Genomic DNA, 15,986 nt, shown 5'->3' on the forward strand with positions numbered 1-15,986 from the left:
ACGAACATTGAAAGATAGTATCAAATAGGGGCACAATTTTAAAGGAGGTGCAGAAGCAGAGAGAGCTGGGAGTAGATGTGTCCAGATCATTGAAGGTGGCAGGACAAGGGAAGAGAGAACAGTGAATAAAACACACAGTGCCCTCAGCTTTATTCATAGGGGCACAGAGTACAAGAGCAGGGAGGTGATGTTGACCTTGTACAAGACACCTGTCTGACCTCAGCTGGGGTATCGTGTACAGTTCTGGGCACCTCACGTTCGGAAGGATATGAACACACTGGAGCGAAGAGATTTAAAAGAATGGTTGCAGGAAAGAGAGACTTCAGCGATGAGGATAGATTGAAGAGGTTAGGACTGTTCTCCCTGGAGGGAGGAAGGCTGAGAAGGAGATCTGTTCCCCCCCATGAAAGGAAGAAGAACAAAACGACAGAGATTCAAAGTGATTTGCAAGAGAAACAAGGGTGACGTGGGAGGAAAACTCTTCCACTCAGCAAGTAGTCAGGGTCTGGAATGCTCTGCCTGGAAATGTGGTGGAGGATGGTTCAATTGAGGCATTTAAAAGGGTAAGGGATGGTTATTTGGATAAAAACAACATGCAAGTGCACAAGGAAAAGACAGGAAATTGGTATGAGGTCATGATGCTTATTTAATGAGCTGGTTCAGGTGCTACGGGCTGAATGGCCTCCTTCTATACCGTGGGAGAAAATGAGGACTGCTGGATATCAGAGTCGAGAGAGTGGCGCTGGAAAAGCACAGCAGGTCAGGCAGCATCCAAGGAACAGGAGAGTTGACGTTTCGGGCATAAGCCCTTCACCAGGAATGAGGCTTGTGGGCCAAGGGGGCTGAGGGATAAATGGGAGGGGGGTTGAGGGGCTGGGGAATGGTAGCTGGGAATGCAAAGGTGGATGGAGGTCGGGGAGAAGGTGGTAGGTCGGAGAGGAGGGTGGAGAAGATAGATGGGAAGGAAGATGGACAGGTAAGACAGTTCAAGAGGACGGTGTCGAGTTGGAGGCTTGGGACTGGATAAGGTGGGGGGAGGGGAAATGAGGAAACTAGTAAAATCCACATCGATCCCGTGTGGTTGGAGGGTCCCAAGGGGGGAGATGAGGCGTTCTCCCTCCAGGCGTCGATTGTGAGGCGAACCATCGCCAAACCCTTACCACCTGACCTTATCCCAGTCCCAAGCCTCCCACTCGGTACTGACCTCCTGACCTGTCCATCCCCTTTCCCATCTATCCACTCCACCCTCCTCTCCAACCTATCACCGTCTCCCCCACCTTCATCAACGGTGGCACAGTGGTTAGCACTGGTGCCTTACAGAGCCAGAGACCTGGGTTCAATTCCCCCCTCAGGCGACTCTCTGTGTGGAGTTTGTACATTCTCCCTGTGTCTGCGTTGGTTTCCTCCGGGTGCTCTGGTTTCCTCCCATAGTGCAAAGATATGCAGGTTAGGTGAATTGGCCATGGTAAATTACCCGTAGTGTTAGGTGAAGGAGTAAATGTAGGGGGATGGGTCTGGGTGGGTTGCTCTTCAGAGGGTCGGTGTGGACTTGTTGGGCCGAAGGGCCTGTTTCCACACTATAAGTAATCTAAATCTAATTCCCAGCTACCTTGCACCCCACCAGCCCCAGTCCCATCCCATTTATCCCTCAGCCCCCTTGGCCCACAAGCCTCATTCCTGATGAAGGGTTTGTGCCCGAAACGTTGATTCTCCTCGGATGCTGCCTGACCGGCTGTGCTTTCACCGCAATTCTGTGAAAAAGAACCTTGTTTTGTGTGTAATACTTCTTGGACAATTTTCGACTCACTGCTATTTGGAAAAAGAAACAATAAAAAAAGTGCTGGAGTAACTCAGATGGTTTAGCAGCATCTGTGGAGAGAAGAATGGAGTTAACAGTTTGAGTCCAACAGCAGTTTTGCAGAGTGGATTTTGAATTGCTCATTTTAGAGTTCCATTGTTTTTATTGAAACAGCTCAGCAACCGATTTATAAGGCCATAGGACATAGGAGCAAAAATTAGGCCATTCAGCCCATTGATTCTGCTCCACCATTCAATCGTGGCTGATGAGTTTCTCACCCACATTCTCCCTTGCTCCCCTTGATACTCAAGAACCTATCTGTCTGTGTCTTAAATCTACTCAATGACCCGGCCTCCACAGCCTTCTGTGGCAATGAATTCCATAGATTCACTCCTCTCTGGCTGAAGAAGTTTCTCCTTATCTCCGTTCTGAAAGATCTTCCCTTTACTCTAAGGCTATGCCCTAGTCTCTCTTACCAATTGAAACATCTTCCCAACATCTGCACAAGGGACCATGATGAACTCACAAATGGCCTCTTGTCCTAAGTTGCATGGTTCAAATAGTGCATACATGTGGTTAATAAAGTGATCTACACATCATCCTGAAAGTTGTTTTCTGCTGTTAAAGTGTGATCCTGTCGGTGTCTTATTTGTTCTTGAAGTGAAATATTCATCCAAAGTTGCTCGGCAGTTGTCAAATATAATTGGCTTCTCATTGAACTGATGCCTGTGTAAGACATGATCTGATGTCCTTCCCATTCAGTAGAGAACATGTTCTACATTTGATCTGGTGTCCAATCCTGAAGCTCTTTGAAATCTTTGGGATCATACTTTCCACATTTTCCAATTTACTGATCTAAAAAATTGAGACAAGAGACTGAATTGTTCTGGTGGCAAGATTAGTATTAGCAAATTTTGATGCCTTGGTTGGTTGATTGTTAATAGACACCTTAGATCATTGGTTGTTGTTATGATCTGAATGACCATTGTTCAGATTTTGATCTCTCTGTCCTATCCTTATTTGTTGTCTTGTTGTTTTCTTCGTTGATTAAATTTGTTGTTGTAAAGATTGTTGCAGCAATACTAAAACAGAAAGCTGTTAAAGATTCAACTATTTTAAGTGCTGTTTTTAAAGTTAGAACAATAAAAGCAACCTAGGTGAGGTCAGACTCTCTCAGAACCAGGGTTTTAGGTAATTGGGGTGTTATTTCAGTTCGGATTAAATATTATATCCTTCATTGTCTCGTGTACTCAAGTATAGAAATACAGTAAAAAGTTTACAATGTTGTGTCTTGTGGCGTGTGTTAGGTACAAAAAGGAGGAATAAAAAAGAAAAGTTGCATTACCTTACAGTGATTCATAGTACAAGTTAGAAATAAGACATAGTTAAAAGGATGAACATTGCGGCCTGATAAACATTACATTGCAGTAGCTCAGCAGAGGGGCTGCCACATATGATCAGACTGGCCTCACATGCTGCTGATTGCCCGTGCCTGACCCCGTCCACCAACCGTCCCCACTCTGCTTCAGCTGTCAGTCACTCCAGGCCTCCAGCCCGCTCCAGGCCTCCAGCCCGCTCCACTCCAGCTCTCAGCTGTTCCAAGGTAAGTTTTCTTATCAGAAAAAAACATGTTAAAATCTCAGTTGTTGGGGGGAGGGGGGTCTGAAGCTGGTTGTGGAAACTGTGACATCTTTCTCTCTCTCTCTCTCTCTATCTCAACCATCAGAGTTCCCATTGCAGGGTGCTAAGGATTTTGGAATACTGTGCGCAGTTCTGGTCTCCATACTACAGGATGGATGTTGTGAAACTTGAAAGGGTTCAGAAAAGATTTACAAGGATATTGCCAGGGTTGGAGGATTTGAGCTACATGGAGAGGCTGAACAGGCTGGGGCTGTTTTCCCTGGAGCATCGGAGGCTGAGGGGTGACCTTACAGAGGTTTATAAAATCATAAGGGGCGTGGATAGGATAAATAGACAAAGTCTTTTCCCTGGGGTGGGGGAGTCCAGAACTAGAGGGCATAGGTTCAGAGTGAGAGGGGAAAGATATAAAGAGACCTAAGGGGCAACTTTTTCACACAGAGGGTGGTGTGTGTATGGAATGAGCTGCCAGAGGAAGTGGTGGAGGCTGGTACAATTGCAATATTTAAGAGGCATTTGGATGGGTGTATGAATAGGAAGGGTTTAGAGGGATATGTGTCAAATGCTGGCAGGTGGGACTAGATTGGGTTGGGATATCTGGTCAGCATGGATGGGTTGGACCGAAGGGTCTTTTTTTATGCTGTACATCTTATGACTCTATCTGTCATATCAGGAGTGTGTTTTTCCAGGCAATGCCTCTTGACATTTCTGTTTTGCTGCAGTTGGGTGGAAGCAGAGAACTCACCCCATCTCAATTGCTTCAGATTCATCTGGAATGTCCAATGGGAAACATCTGGGTGCCCAATGATGGCAAAGTGGTGGGTGGTGTGATAGTTCTAGAGGACTGGCAGACGCTCGCCCAATCACAGGCCCAGCGTCAGCAGCAGCGACACTGTCAGTGCATTCCTGCCGCTTACAAATAAAACTGAATGTTGTCAAGCTAAGAGAACCAGCACTGAACTTAGAATCCCTTCAGGCCATTCAACCCATCAAGTTTGCACCGACCCTCCAAAGAGCATCCTACCCACACCCACACCCTTATCCCCATGACCACTGTCGCTAACCCATCCATCCTTCACATCCCTGGACATGATGGGTAATTTAGCATGGCCAATCCACCCTAACGTACACATCTTTGGAATGTGGGAGGAAACCAGAGCACCCGGAGGAAACCCACGCAGACAGGGGGAGAACGTGCAAATTCCACACAGTCAGTTGCCCAAGGGTGGGATTGAACCCGGGTCCCTGGCGCTGTGAGGGAAGTCAGAACTCCTGTAGCCCTGCATCCCTCTGAGATCTCCACACTCCATCGATGCTGGCCTCTTGTGTGCCACTGGTTTTCATTGCTCCACCACTGAGGATGGTGTCTTTGAGCTACTAAGACCCTAAGTTCTGGACCTCCCTCTCTAAACCTCTGTGCCTCGAACTCTGACCTTGGAGTGCAGGTTCATCGTTCCTTAAAAGCAGAGTCGCAGGTAGATAGGATAGTGAAGAAGGTGTTTGATATGCTTTCATTTATTGGTCAGTGGAGTATTGTATGGGAGTTGAGAGGTCATGTTGTGGCTGTACAGGACATTGGTGAGACCACTTTTGGAATAATGCATTCAGTTCTGGTCTCCCTGCTATAGGAAGGATGGTGTTAAACTTGAGAAGGTTCAGAAATGATTCAGAAAGGAGATTGCCAGGGTTGGGGGGTTTGAGGTATCGGGAGAGGCTGAATATGCTGGAGCTGTTTCCCCTGGAGCGTCGGAGGCTGAGGGGTGACCTTGTAGAGGTTTATAAATTCACGAGGGGCATGGATAGGGTAAATCGACAAAGTCTTTTCCCAGGGGTGGAGGAGTCCAGAACTGAAGGGCTTAGGATTAGGGTGAAAGGGGAAAGATTTAAAAAGGATCTAAGGGGCAACTTTTTCACACAGAGGGTGGTGTGTGTATGGAATGAGCTGCCAGAGGAAATGGTGGAGGCTGGTACAATTACAACAATTAAAAGACGTCTGGATGGGTATATGAATGGGCAGAGTTTCGAGGGACATGGGTCAAGTGCTGGCAAATAGGACTGGATGAATTTAGGATATCTGGTCAGCATGGACGAGCTGGACCGAAGGGTCTGCTTCCGTGCTGTACAGCTCTATGACTCTATAACTCTCACTCTGTGCTGACATTGCTCCTTCAGAAGGAGCTCCTTGGGAAAGCTCTCACTGACAAACTGGTGAATCTCCTCTGTATCTCCCTCCAGTACACTCATATCCTTCCTATAGTGTGGGGACCAGAACCTCACACTCTACTCCAGCTGTTCTATACAGCTCCATTATAACCTCCCTGCTCTTCTAATTGAGACAATGTCTGATAAAAGCAATGGGAGAGAATTAATCTCCACTCACAAAGGCAAGGTTTGGTCAGGGATATTCAGCACGGTTTTGTGACAGGGAGTCATGCCAAAAAAGTGTGATTGTATTTTTCGAGGAGGTGACCAGATGTGTTGATGAAGGTAATGCAGTTGATGTAATTTATATAGATTTCAGCAAAGTCTTTGACAAGGTCCCACACTGGACACTAATAAAGAAGTTAAAAGCTCTTGGGATCCAGGGTAAATTGGCAAATTGGCTCCAAAATTGGCTTACTGATCAGAGATAGAGAGGCTGATAGTCTGACTGGAGTCCAGTGTGTCATGACATACCACAGGGTCTTATTGTATCCTTATTGTTCATGATATGTATAAATGATATAGATAAGAATGTGTGGGGAGGGGGGAGATGATAAGTCAGTTTGGTCAGGTGGTTAATAGTGAGGAAGAAGGTGTTAGGTTACAAGAGGATAGAGAAGGATTGGTCAGATGAGCAGATCAGTGGCAGATGGCATTTAACCCTAAAAAGTGATGTGATGCACTTTGGAAGAAGTAAACCAGACAAGGGAGTACTCAGTGAATGTCAGGACACAAGGAAGCTGAGAGCAACAGAGGGATCTTAGGGTGCTGCTCCACAGATTCCTGAAGGTGGCAGAACGGGTTAATAGGAGGGTTAAGAAGGCACCCAGGATGCTTGCTTTTATCAGTCATGCTATAGATGATAAGGACAGGGAGGTGAGGTGGGAGCTGTACAGGACTCTGGTCAGGCCCCAGCTGGAGGACTGTGTGCAGTTCTGGTCCCCACACTATAGGAAGGATGGGATAGCACTGCACGGGGGTGCAGAGGAGATTCACCAGGATGTTGCCTGGGATGGAGCGGTTTAGTGATGATGAGAGACTGGACAAGCTTGGGCGGTTTTCTCTCGAGCTGAGAAGACTGAGGGGACCTGCTCGAGGTGGATAAGATGATGAGGAACATGGGCAGGATGGATAGGAAGCAGCTGTTTCCCTCAGTCAAAGGGTCACTAACTAGGGCATCATTTTAAATTGAAAGCAAGGAGGTTTAGAGGGGATTTGAGGAAAACTCCGTTCACCCAGGGGGTGGTAGGAGTCTGGAAGGCACTGCCTGGGAGGGTAGTTGAGAGGGTAAACCTCGCAAACTTTAAAAAGTACTTGGATGAGAACCTGAAGTGTCAAGGCTATGGGACCTAGTGGGGGGAAGCGGGATTAGTGCAGATAGATCAATGCCAACTCGATGAGCTGAAGGGCATCCTCTGTCCTGTCTGATTCTATGACACTGTCTGTGCGCCCAGATCAGAGCTGATTTGCGACTCATCGCTTCATGCCTTTGGATATCAGTCTCAGTTAACAATTGATCTGACATCCGTTGCCATTTCTACAAGCAATTTCCAGACTTGTACAACTAAGGGGACAGCCCAAAAGAGTCATTCCAAAGGGACTGGAGTTCGAGAGTCAGATTTAGTCAGATTCTGGACACAGTGTTAGGATTCGAGGCAGAGGGAAGGATAGATTCAGCCAAGCAGATGCTGTGTAGATCCACTGGAATGTGCCCGGCCCAATGTTCTAGGTCACGCTCCTGCATGAGAGACAGGAGCAGTTCACAGCATCATTTCTTCTGCATTCAAATCATCCGGCCTCATGATCAAAAACAAATTCCTCCGTTCGTTTCTTCAGGAAGTGAAGTGCTTTGAGGAAGAAGCTGTTGCTTACAATAGCTCCTGTCTATTTTTGATCCGAAAAAGGAAGACCAAATTAATTTGTGATCAGAAGGGAACATTTCAGTAAGTTACTCGTGCAGCTAATTTTAGAGACAGTTTCTATGCTGAGCTGAGCATCTGCAGCCGATTCCTTTTCTGCATCGGTCCCCACTCCTAACGTCTTTAGAAAACTGTGTGTACTCGCAGTGTGGTAGCTGGGAAGGTTAGTCACTCCCAATGATCTTGAGCTGCATTATCGGCAGAGCAGAGCGCTGTCACTCACTGAGCGACACTTGCGCATTGGTCAACTCCCAATCCCGTGCATTGAGCAGACAAGCAGCCCAGACTTTAAGGAGAGCTCTGCCTTTTCTAAAATGTGTGAAACTGAGGTGCCATATGCTCCCTTGAAGGCTGGGAGAGATGGATTACTGATTGACAAGGGAATCAAGAGGGGAGTGAACTATGTAGAGTCGTAGAGATGTACAGCATGGAAACAGACCCTTCAGTCCAACTTGTCCATGCTGACCAGATATCCCAACCCAATCCAGTCCCATTTGCCAGCATTTGGCCCATCTCCCTCTAAACCCTTCCTATTCATATACCCATCCAGGTGCCTTTTAAATGTTGCAATTGTACCAGCCTCCACCACTTCCTCTGGCAGCTCATTCCATACACATACCAATCTCTGTGTGAAAAAGTTGCCCTTTAGGTCCCTTTAAATCTTTCCCTTCTCACTTTAAACCTGTTCTGGACTCCTCCACCCCAGCAAAAAGACTTTGTCTAATGGCTTCTCTGTTGCGCCTACAATAGTCAGTGCAGTATAGGGGCATCCACAGTGTTGTGAGGGAAGATAAATTTGCTTCAGTCTCCACGGTGATTGCCGGGAGTGATCAGCTAGGCAGACCTCACAGAATATGTGTTCCCTGATTGGGGCTGTTAATCTGGTGCAATCAGGGAGCCTTAGGCTGGGAGGGAGCTGGGTCAGTGTCAAGGACTCTCTGCGTGTAAATAAAGGGTGACTTGTTGACAGGATAACGGCATCTAGAGAGTCATTTTACCATCAGAAGGAATTTCTCCCAAAAGCTCTGACGGAACCATTTGTGATCTTGAACAGCTTGATCGAATCTCCTGTTCTTCCATTCCAAATGTAACAAGCCAAGCCTCACTAGTCTTCTGTCAGCTACCCCCAAGCCAATACCATTTCCCTATAGGCATCTTCCCATCGCCTGCCTGCTCAGTTTTGTTTACAGTCTCTTTTTAAACACGCTTGTCAAACAACAACAAGAGTACCGTTGCCAAAGGGGCTTCTGATACGTCCTGCTAACTTTGAACTTCGGCCCGCGACCAATTGGACTGATTGAAGGCTGCGTGAGATGGATCTCTGATGATGTCAATGGTTATGGGGTCAAACAGAAAGTGGAGATTGACCACGACCTTCTTAAGCCTGAAGGGGCTGAATGGCCTCCTCCTGCTTCAAAAGGCAATGCTCCATTGAGCTTTTCAAACAGGTAGTGGCATCTGGTCAGAGTTGCTCTCCTTTGATGAAGACGTCGTGTGTTGGGAAGGAATGAATAAATCGGTGACTCCCAGATGCAATTTTGACAACCTCAGCTTACCGTCAAACACTTCACAGCGCAGGAATGAGATTTGGAGTGACGTCATTCTTGAAATCTAGGTAAACAGTCAATATTTCAGAACAGGAATGTGACCATCTCCCAGCAGACCATCAGTTTCACTGAGATCATGAGGGTAGGTATGTCCCACAACATTGGAGCTAAGTCATTGCTCGAACACAGCGTACCACAAGGTACATGACGAGGTCTGCAGCATTACAAACTGACCATTCACCTGAAAGTAGGCTCCCTCCCACAGAGCGGCATTCCCTCAGTACTGACCCTCCAACAGAGAGGCACTCCCTCAGGACTGACACTCAGACAGTGCAGCACTCCCTCAGCACTGACCCTCTGACAGTGCGGCACTCCCTCAGTACTGACCCTCCGACAGTGCAGCACTCCCTCAGCACTGACCCTCCGACAGAGCGGCACTCCCTCAGTACTGACCCTCCGACAGTGCAGCACTCCCTCAGCCCTGACCCTCTGACAGAGCAGCACTCCCTCAGTACTGACCCTCCAACAGGGCAGCACCACCTCAGTACTGACCCTCCGACAGTGCAGCACTCCCTCAGTACTGAACCTCCAACAGAGTGGCACTCCCTCAGTACTGACCCTCCGACAGTGCAGCACACCCTCAGTACTGAACCTCCAACACTGCAGCACTCCCTCAGGACTGACCTTTTGACAGTGCAGCACTCCCTCAGTACTGACCCTCCCACAGTGTGGCACTCCCTCAGTACTGACTTTCTGACAGTGCAGCACTCCCTCAGTATTGACCCTCCAACAGTGCGGCACTTCCTTAGTACTGAACCTCCGACAGAGTGGCACTCCCTCAGTACTGACCCTGTGACAGTACGGCACTCCCTCAGTGCTGACCCTCCGACAGTGCCACAATCCTTCAGCACTGACCCTCTGACAGTGCGGCACTTCCTCAGCACTGACCCTCCGACAGTGCAGCACTCTCTCAGTACTGACCCTCCGACAGTGCAGCACTCCCTCAGCACTGACCTTCCGACTGTGTGGCACTACCTCTATTGACCCTCTGACACTGCGGCACTCCCTCAGCACTGACCCTCTGACAATGCGGCATTCCCTCAGTACTGATCCTCCGGCTGTGTGGCACTACCTCTATTGACCCTCTGACAGTGCGGCACTCCCTCAGTCCTGTTTTGAAACTTCAGTTTGAATTTTTGTGCTGCATTGTCTGGAGTTGGATTCTTTCCCATGACCTTCCTCCTCTTCAGTAGCACGGGGTCTCGGCTCACCAGCACATTTTGTGGCTTTCCATTGTTTTCATGGCACCTCTTAATCTGCAGATAAAACCAGCCATCGCTTGCCCCTGAGCTCAGATCGAAGATGATATCTCTGTTGGAACTGATGTACAGGATTTCTTTCTGCTGTGGCCACTTCTGAGCACAGGAAATTTGGGCTTTGTCATTTAACCATTTCCCTGCCAAGGGGTTGGACAGTTTCCCTCTCCCTCCCCTCCCGTGCTGCTCTCCATCTTGTTTACACTGTAACCTTTTTTGGCTTCCCTTTTACTGAAAGACAACTGCTTTATTGGAATTCATTCTTGATTCCACTCAGTGGAACGGTGGTCAGAGGCCGGCCACAGAACAAGTGTAAAATGTTGTACATACTCAGCAGGGTTGGCTTGCAGCTTTGGGGAACTCAGATCACTGGCACTAGTTTGTTTCAGTGTGCACATCCCAGTCATCAACACTGCAATTCGTATTACTGAACCACTGGAGCAAAGGCACCAAGACATACATAGAGAGAGTGACACACACACAGGCATTGTCTCACACACACACACACACACAGGCATTGTCACTCACACACACACACACACACACACACACACACAGGCATTGTCACACACACACACACACACACACACAGGCATTGTCTCACACACACACACACACACACAGGCATTGTCTCACACACACACACACACACATACACACACACACACACACACACACACACACACACAGGCATTGTCACTCACACACACACACACACACACACAGAGGCATTGTCTCACACACACACACACACACACACACACACACACACACACACACACACACACACACACACACATCAAGGCCTGCAGCCCTCTCTGTGCATTTGTGCCTTTGCTCACTCTTTAAAAGAGCATTCCAATTGGATCTCCCTCATGGCATATACCGAATGACCCCCATCAAGATCAAAGTTCATCTCCAGTCGCCTTTTCAACATTCACGGTTGGCTCAGAGGTCGGCACTACTGCCTCACGGCACCAGGGTCCTGGACAACTGACTGTGTGGAGTTTGCACGTTCTCCCCGTGCCTGCTTGGGCTTCCTGCGGGTGCTCCAGTTTCCTCCCATGATCCCAAGGTGTGCAGGTTAAGGTGGATTGGCCATGGGACTTTGCCTCGTCATGTTCAAGGTTGTTGAGCAGTTTAGGTGGATTAGCCATGGGCAATGCAGGTTTACAGGGCCTGGGCGGGAGGGTTGGTGTGGACTTGATGGGCCAAATGGACAGCTTCCTCTCTACAGGTAGTGCGTTTGGTACCTTAACAACTGTGTGTCGGAAAAACAAACTTTTGATTTCCCTCCCAGTCGTTTTCCTAATTAGTTTTGATTGGAATCACACAGGTAAATGGAAAGTCACCATGGTCCGACGGGACAATGGGAATGGCACTCTCACTGGGGAGAGATGACTGAAAGTGGTTTAATCTGAGGGTCACCACGCCTCAGGTGAGGGGAGAGGTTGAGAAGGAACGTCTTTAAATGGTAATCTCAAATTGTCATTCAACATTGCAAACCAACTGAGCTAACCAAACCCACCACCCCCCCCCAACCACAGGCTACAATCATAGATATACGCCCCTTATCTCTAAACTGACATAATTATATGCACACAGATGTGGATGTACACACTCCAGTAAAGGCAAAGAGGGCCGTGATGTGTACAGGCCTCAGAGCCTGGGTCAGGATATGGGGGAGAAAATATATCAGGAAATGGAAAAGGCAAGTAAGAAAGGCACGGTTATAATAATCATGGGGGCTTCAATGTGCTGGTGGACTGGGAAAATCAAGTTGCTAGCAGATCTTAAGAAAAGGAATTTGCAGGATGCCTATGAGATAGTTTTTTGGAGCAGCTTGTGGTAGAGCCCACGAGGGAACAGACAATTCTGGATCTGGTGAGGTGTAATGAGGCAGACTTGATTAGGGAGCTTAAGGTGAAGGGACTCCTAGAGGACAGTGACCATAATACGATAGAATCCTCTCTGCAGTTTGAGACAGAGAAGCTGGAATTGGATGTAATGGGAGTACAGAGACAGTAGGGAGGAGCTGAATTGGAAGGGCAGCCAAGCAGGGAAGACAGTGGAGCAGTAATGATCGGGGTTTCTGGGGGTAATTCGGGAGGGTCAGCAGAAATTCATCCCAAGGAAGAAGAAACAGATGAAGTGAAGGATGAGGCAGCCGTGCCTGACGAGGGAAGTCAGGGGCAACATAAAAGCAAAAGGAAAACACATACAGTGTGGTGAAGATTAGTGGGAAGCCAGAGGATTGGGAAGACTTTAAGAACCAACAGAGAATAACTAAAAAAAACAGCTATAAGGTGGAAGAAGAAGAAATTTAAGAGTAAGCTAGCTCATAATATAACGGAAGATTGTAAGAATATTTTTCGATATCTAAAGGGTAAGAGAGGGACAAGAGTGGGTGTTGGACCCCTGGAGAATGAGGCTGGAGACGTAGCACTGGGGAACAAAGAGGAATTTTGCATCAGGTTTCACAGTGGGAGACACCAGCAGCATTCCAGAGCTTCAAGAGAGTCAGGGGACAGAGGTAAGTGCAGTGGCCATCATTAAGGAGAAGGTGCTGGGGTAGCTGAAGGTGGATACATCACCCAGACCAGGTGGACTACACCCCAGAGTTCTGAAGGAGAGAGCTGAGGAGATTGTGAAGGCATTGGTGATGATCTTCCAGGGAATCACTGGAGTCAGGGAGGGTCCCAGAGAACTGGAAAATGGCTTATGTAACACCCCTGTTTTCCCTAAGGTGGGGGAATTTCAAGGCTGGGGGTACATTTTTAAGCTGAGAAGAGAAAGCTTTAAAACCGACAGAAAAGGCATTTGTTTTTACACAGACGATGGTTCACGTGTGAAATGAACTTCCTGAGGAAGTGGTGGATGTGGGTACAGTTACAATGTTTGAAAGACATTTGGATAAGCACAGGAATACAGAAGGTTTGGAAGGATATGGGCCAAGAGCAGGCAGGTGGGACCAGTGTAGTTTGGGCCTGGACTGGTTGGACCGAAGGGTCTGTTTCTGTGCTGTATGACTCTATAACTAACAAAGGAAGGAGGCAGAAAACATGAAACACCAGTTAGCCTGACCATGGTTATTGGTAAGATGTTCGAGTCCATTACTAAGGATGAGGTTGTGGAGTATTTGGAAGTGCATGGTGAAATAGGGCTGAGTCAGCATGGCTTCATCAAGGGGAAGTCATGCCTGACAAATCTGCTAGAATACTTTGAGTAGCTAACAAGCAAGTTCGACAAAGGAGGGAGGTCTTTAACAAACAGCCACACAGTAGGCTGTGAAGTAAGATAAGAGCCAATGGTGTGAGGGACAAGGTACTGGTATGGATAGAGGATTGGCTGACAGGCAGAAGGCAGAGAGTGGCGATAAAGGGATCTTTCTCAGGATGGCAGCTGGTGACTATTGGGGTTCCACAAGGGACAGTGGTGGGAGCACAGCTATTCATGTTGTACATGAATGATCTGGGTGAAGGAACCTGAGGGTATTGTTACTCAGTTCACAGATGACACAAGGGTAGGTGAAGGGACGGAGTGTTGAGGAAGTGGGGAGGCTGCAGAAGGACTTGGACAGGTTAGGGGAGTGGGTACAGAAGTGGCAGGTGGAATACAATGTGGGAAAGGGTGAGGTTATGCACTTGGTAGGAAGGATAGAGGCATGGACTGTTTTCTAAATAGGGAAAGGTTTCAGAAATCTGAAGCACAGAGGGACTTGGGAGTGGGAGTCCCAGTTCTAGATTCTCTTCAGGTTAACATGCAGGTTCAGTTGGCAGTTAGGAAGGCAAATGCAATGTTAGCGTTTCTTGTGAGAGGGCGAGAATACAAGCGCAGGGATGTACTGCTGAGGCTGTACAAGGCTCCTGTCAGACCATATTTGGAATATTGTGAGCAGTGTTGGGGCCCTGTATCTAAGGAAGGATATGCTGGCCTTGGAGGGGGTTTACAAGAATGATCCTGGGGATGAAGGGCTTTTCGTATGAGGAGGGGTTGAGGACTCTGGGTCTGTACCCGATAGAGTTTGGAATGATGGGGAGGTGAGGGAGGATCTGATTGAAACTTACAGAATACTGAGAGACCTGGATAGAATAGACATGGAGAAGATGATTCCTCTCAGAGGAGAGAGTAGGACCCGAGGGCACCGTCTCAGAGCAAAGGGACAACCCTTAAGAACTGAGATGAGGAGGAATTTCTTCAGCTAGAGGGTGGGGAATCTATGAGACCCATTGCTGCAGAGAGCTGTGGAGGCCAAGTCACTGAGTATATTTAAGCCTGAGATAGATAGGTTCTTCATTGGTAAGGGGATCAAGGGCGATGGGGAGAAGGCAGGGAAATGGGGGTTGAGAAATACATCAGCCATGATCACATGGTGGAGCAGACTCAATGGGCCGAATGGTGTATTTGGACTCCTATGTCTCAGTCTTGACAAAGTGCATTGTGATCAACTCACTGTGTCACTGGGGTCAGGAGGAGCTGCCACCTGCCCTTCAATCTTTGGAATCATTCAAAACCTTTCCAACATGCGATATTTGGACTCAGATTACTGATCAGCTTTGATGATTAGATTAGATTCCCTACAGTATGGAGACAAGCCCTTCAGCCCAACAGGTCCACACCGACCTTCCGAAGAGTAACCCAAATAGACCTTAAATTTACCCCTGACTAATGTACATAACACCCTGGGCAATTTAGCATGGCCAATTAACCAGACCTGCACATCTTTGGATTATGGAAGGAAACCAGAGCACCTGGAGGAAACCTGCACAAACATGGGGCAAATGTACAAACTCCACACAGACAGTCACCTGAGGCAGGAATCGAACCCTGGTCTCTGGTGCTGCGAGGCAGCAGCGCTAACCACTGAGCCACCAGGCTGCCCGTAGATCCAGTAGATCACTGAGATGATCAACAGCTCGGCTATAGGGGGCTGCAACCAGGCTGGAAGAAACTAGGGAACAAGGGATCTGAATTTGAGACAGGGCCCCAGAGATTTACGTTTTGCAGCAGTTAGAAGAATTGGAGGGTGAAGTTTTCAGCAAAGTGCCCAAATGCCAATGAAGGAAATGAGGCAAATCTTTAGACAATAGACAATAGGTGCAGGAGTAGGCCATTCTGCTCTTCGAGCCTGCACCACCATTCAATATGATCATGGCTGATCATTCCTAATCAGTATCCTGTTCCTGCCTTATCCCCATAACCCTTGATTCCACTATCCTTGAGAGCTCTATCCAACTCTTTCTTAAATGAATCCAGAGACTGGGCCTCCACTGCCCTCTGAGGCAGAGCATTCCACACAGCCACCACACTCTGGGTGAAGAAGTTTCTCCTCATCTCTGTCCTAAATGGTCTACCCCGTATTTTTAAGCTGTGTCCTCTGGTTCAGCACTCACCCATCAGCGGAAACATGTTTCCAGCCTCCAGAGTGTCCAATCCTTTCAAAATCTTATATGTCTCAATCAGATCCCCTCTCAGTCTTCAAAACTCAAGGGTATACAAGCCCAGTCGCTCCAGTTTTTCAGCGTAAGGTAATCCCGCCATCCCAGGAATTGACCTCGTGAACCTA

The sequence above is a fragment of the Hemiscyllium ocellatum genome, chromosome X, assembly GCF_020745735.1.
Source record: "Hemiscyllium ocellatum isolate sHemOce1 chromosome X, sHemOce1.pat.X.cur, whole genome shotgun sequence".
In the NCBI taxonomy this organism is placed as follows: Eukaryota; Metazoa; Chordata; class Chondrichthyes; order Orectolobiformes; family Hemiscylliidae; genus Hemiscyllium; species Hemiscyllium ocellatum.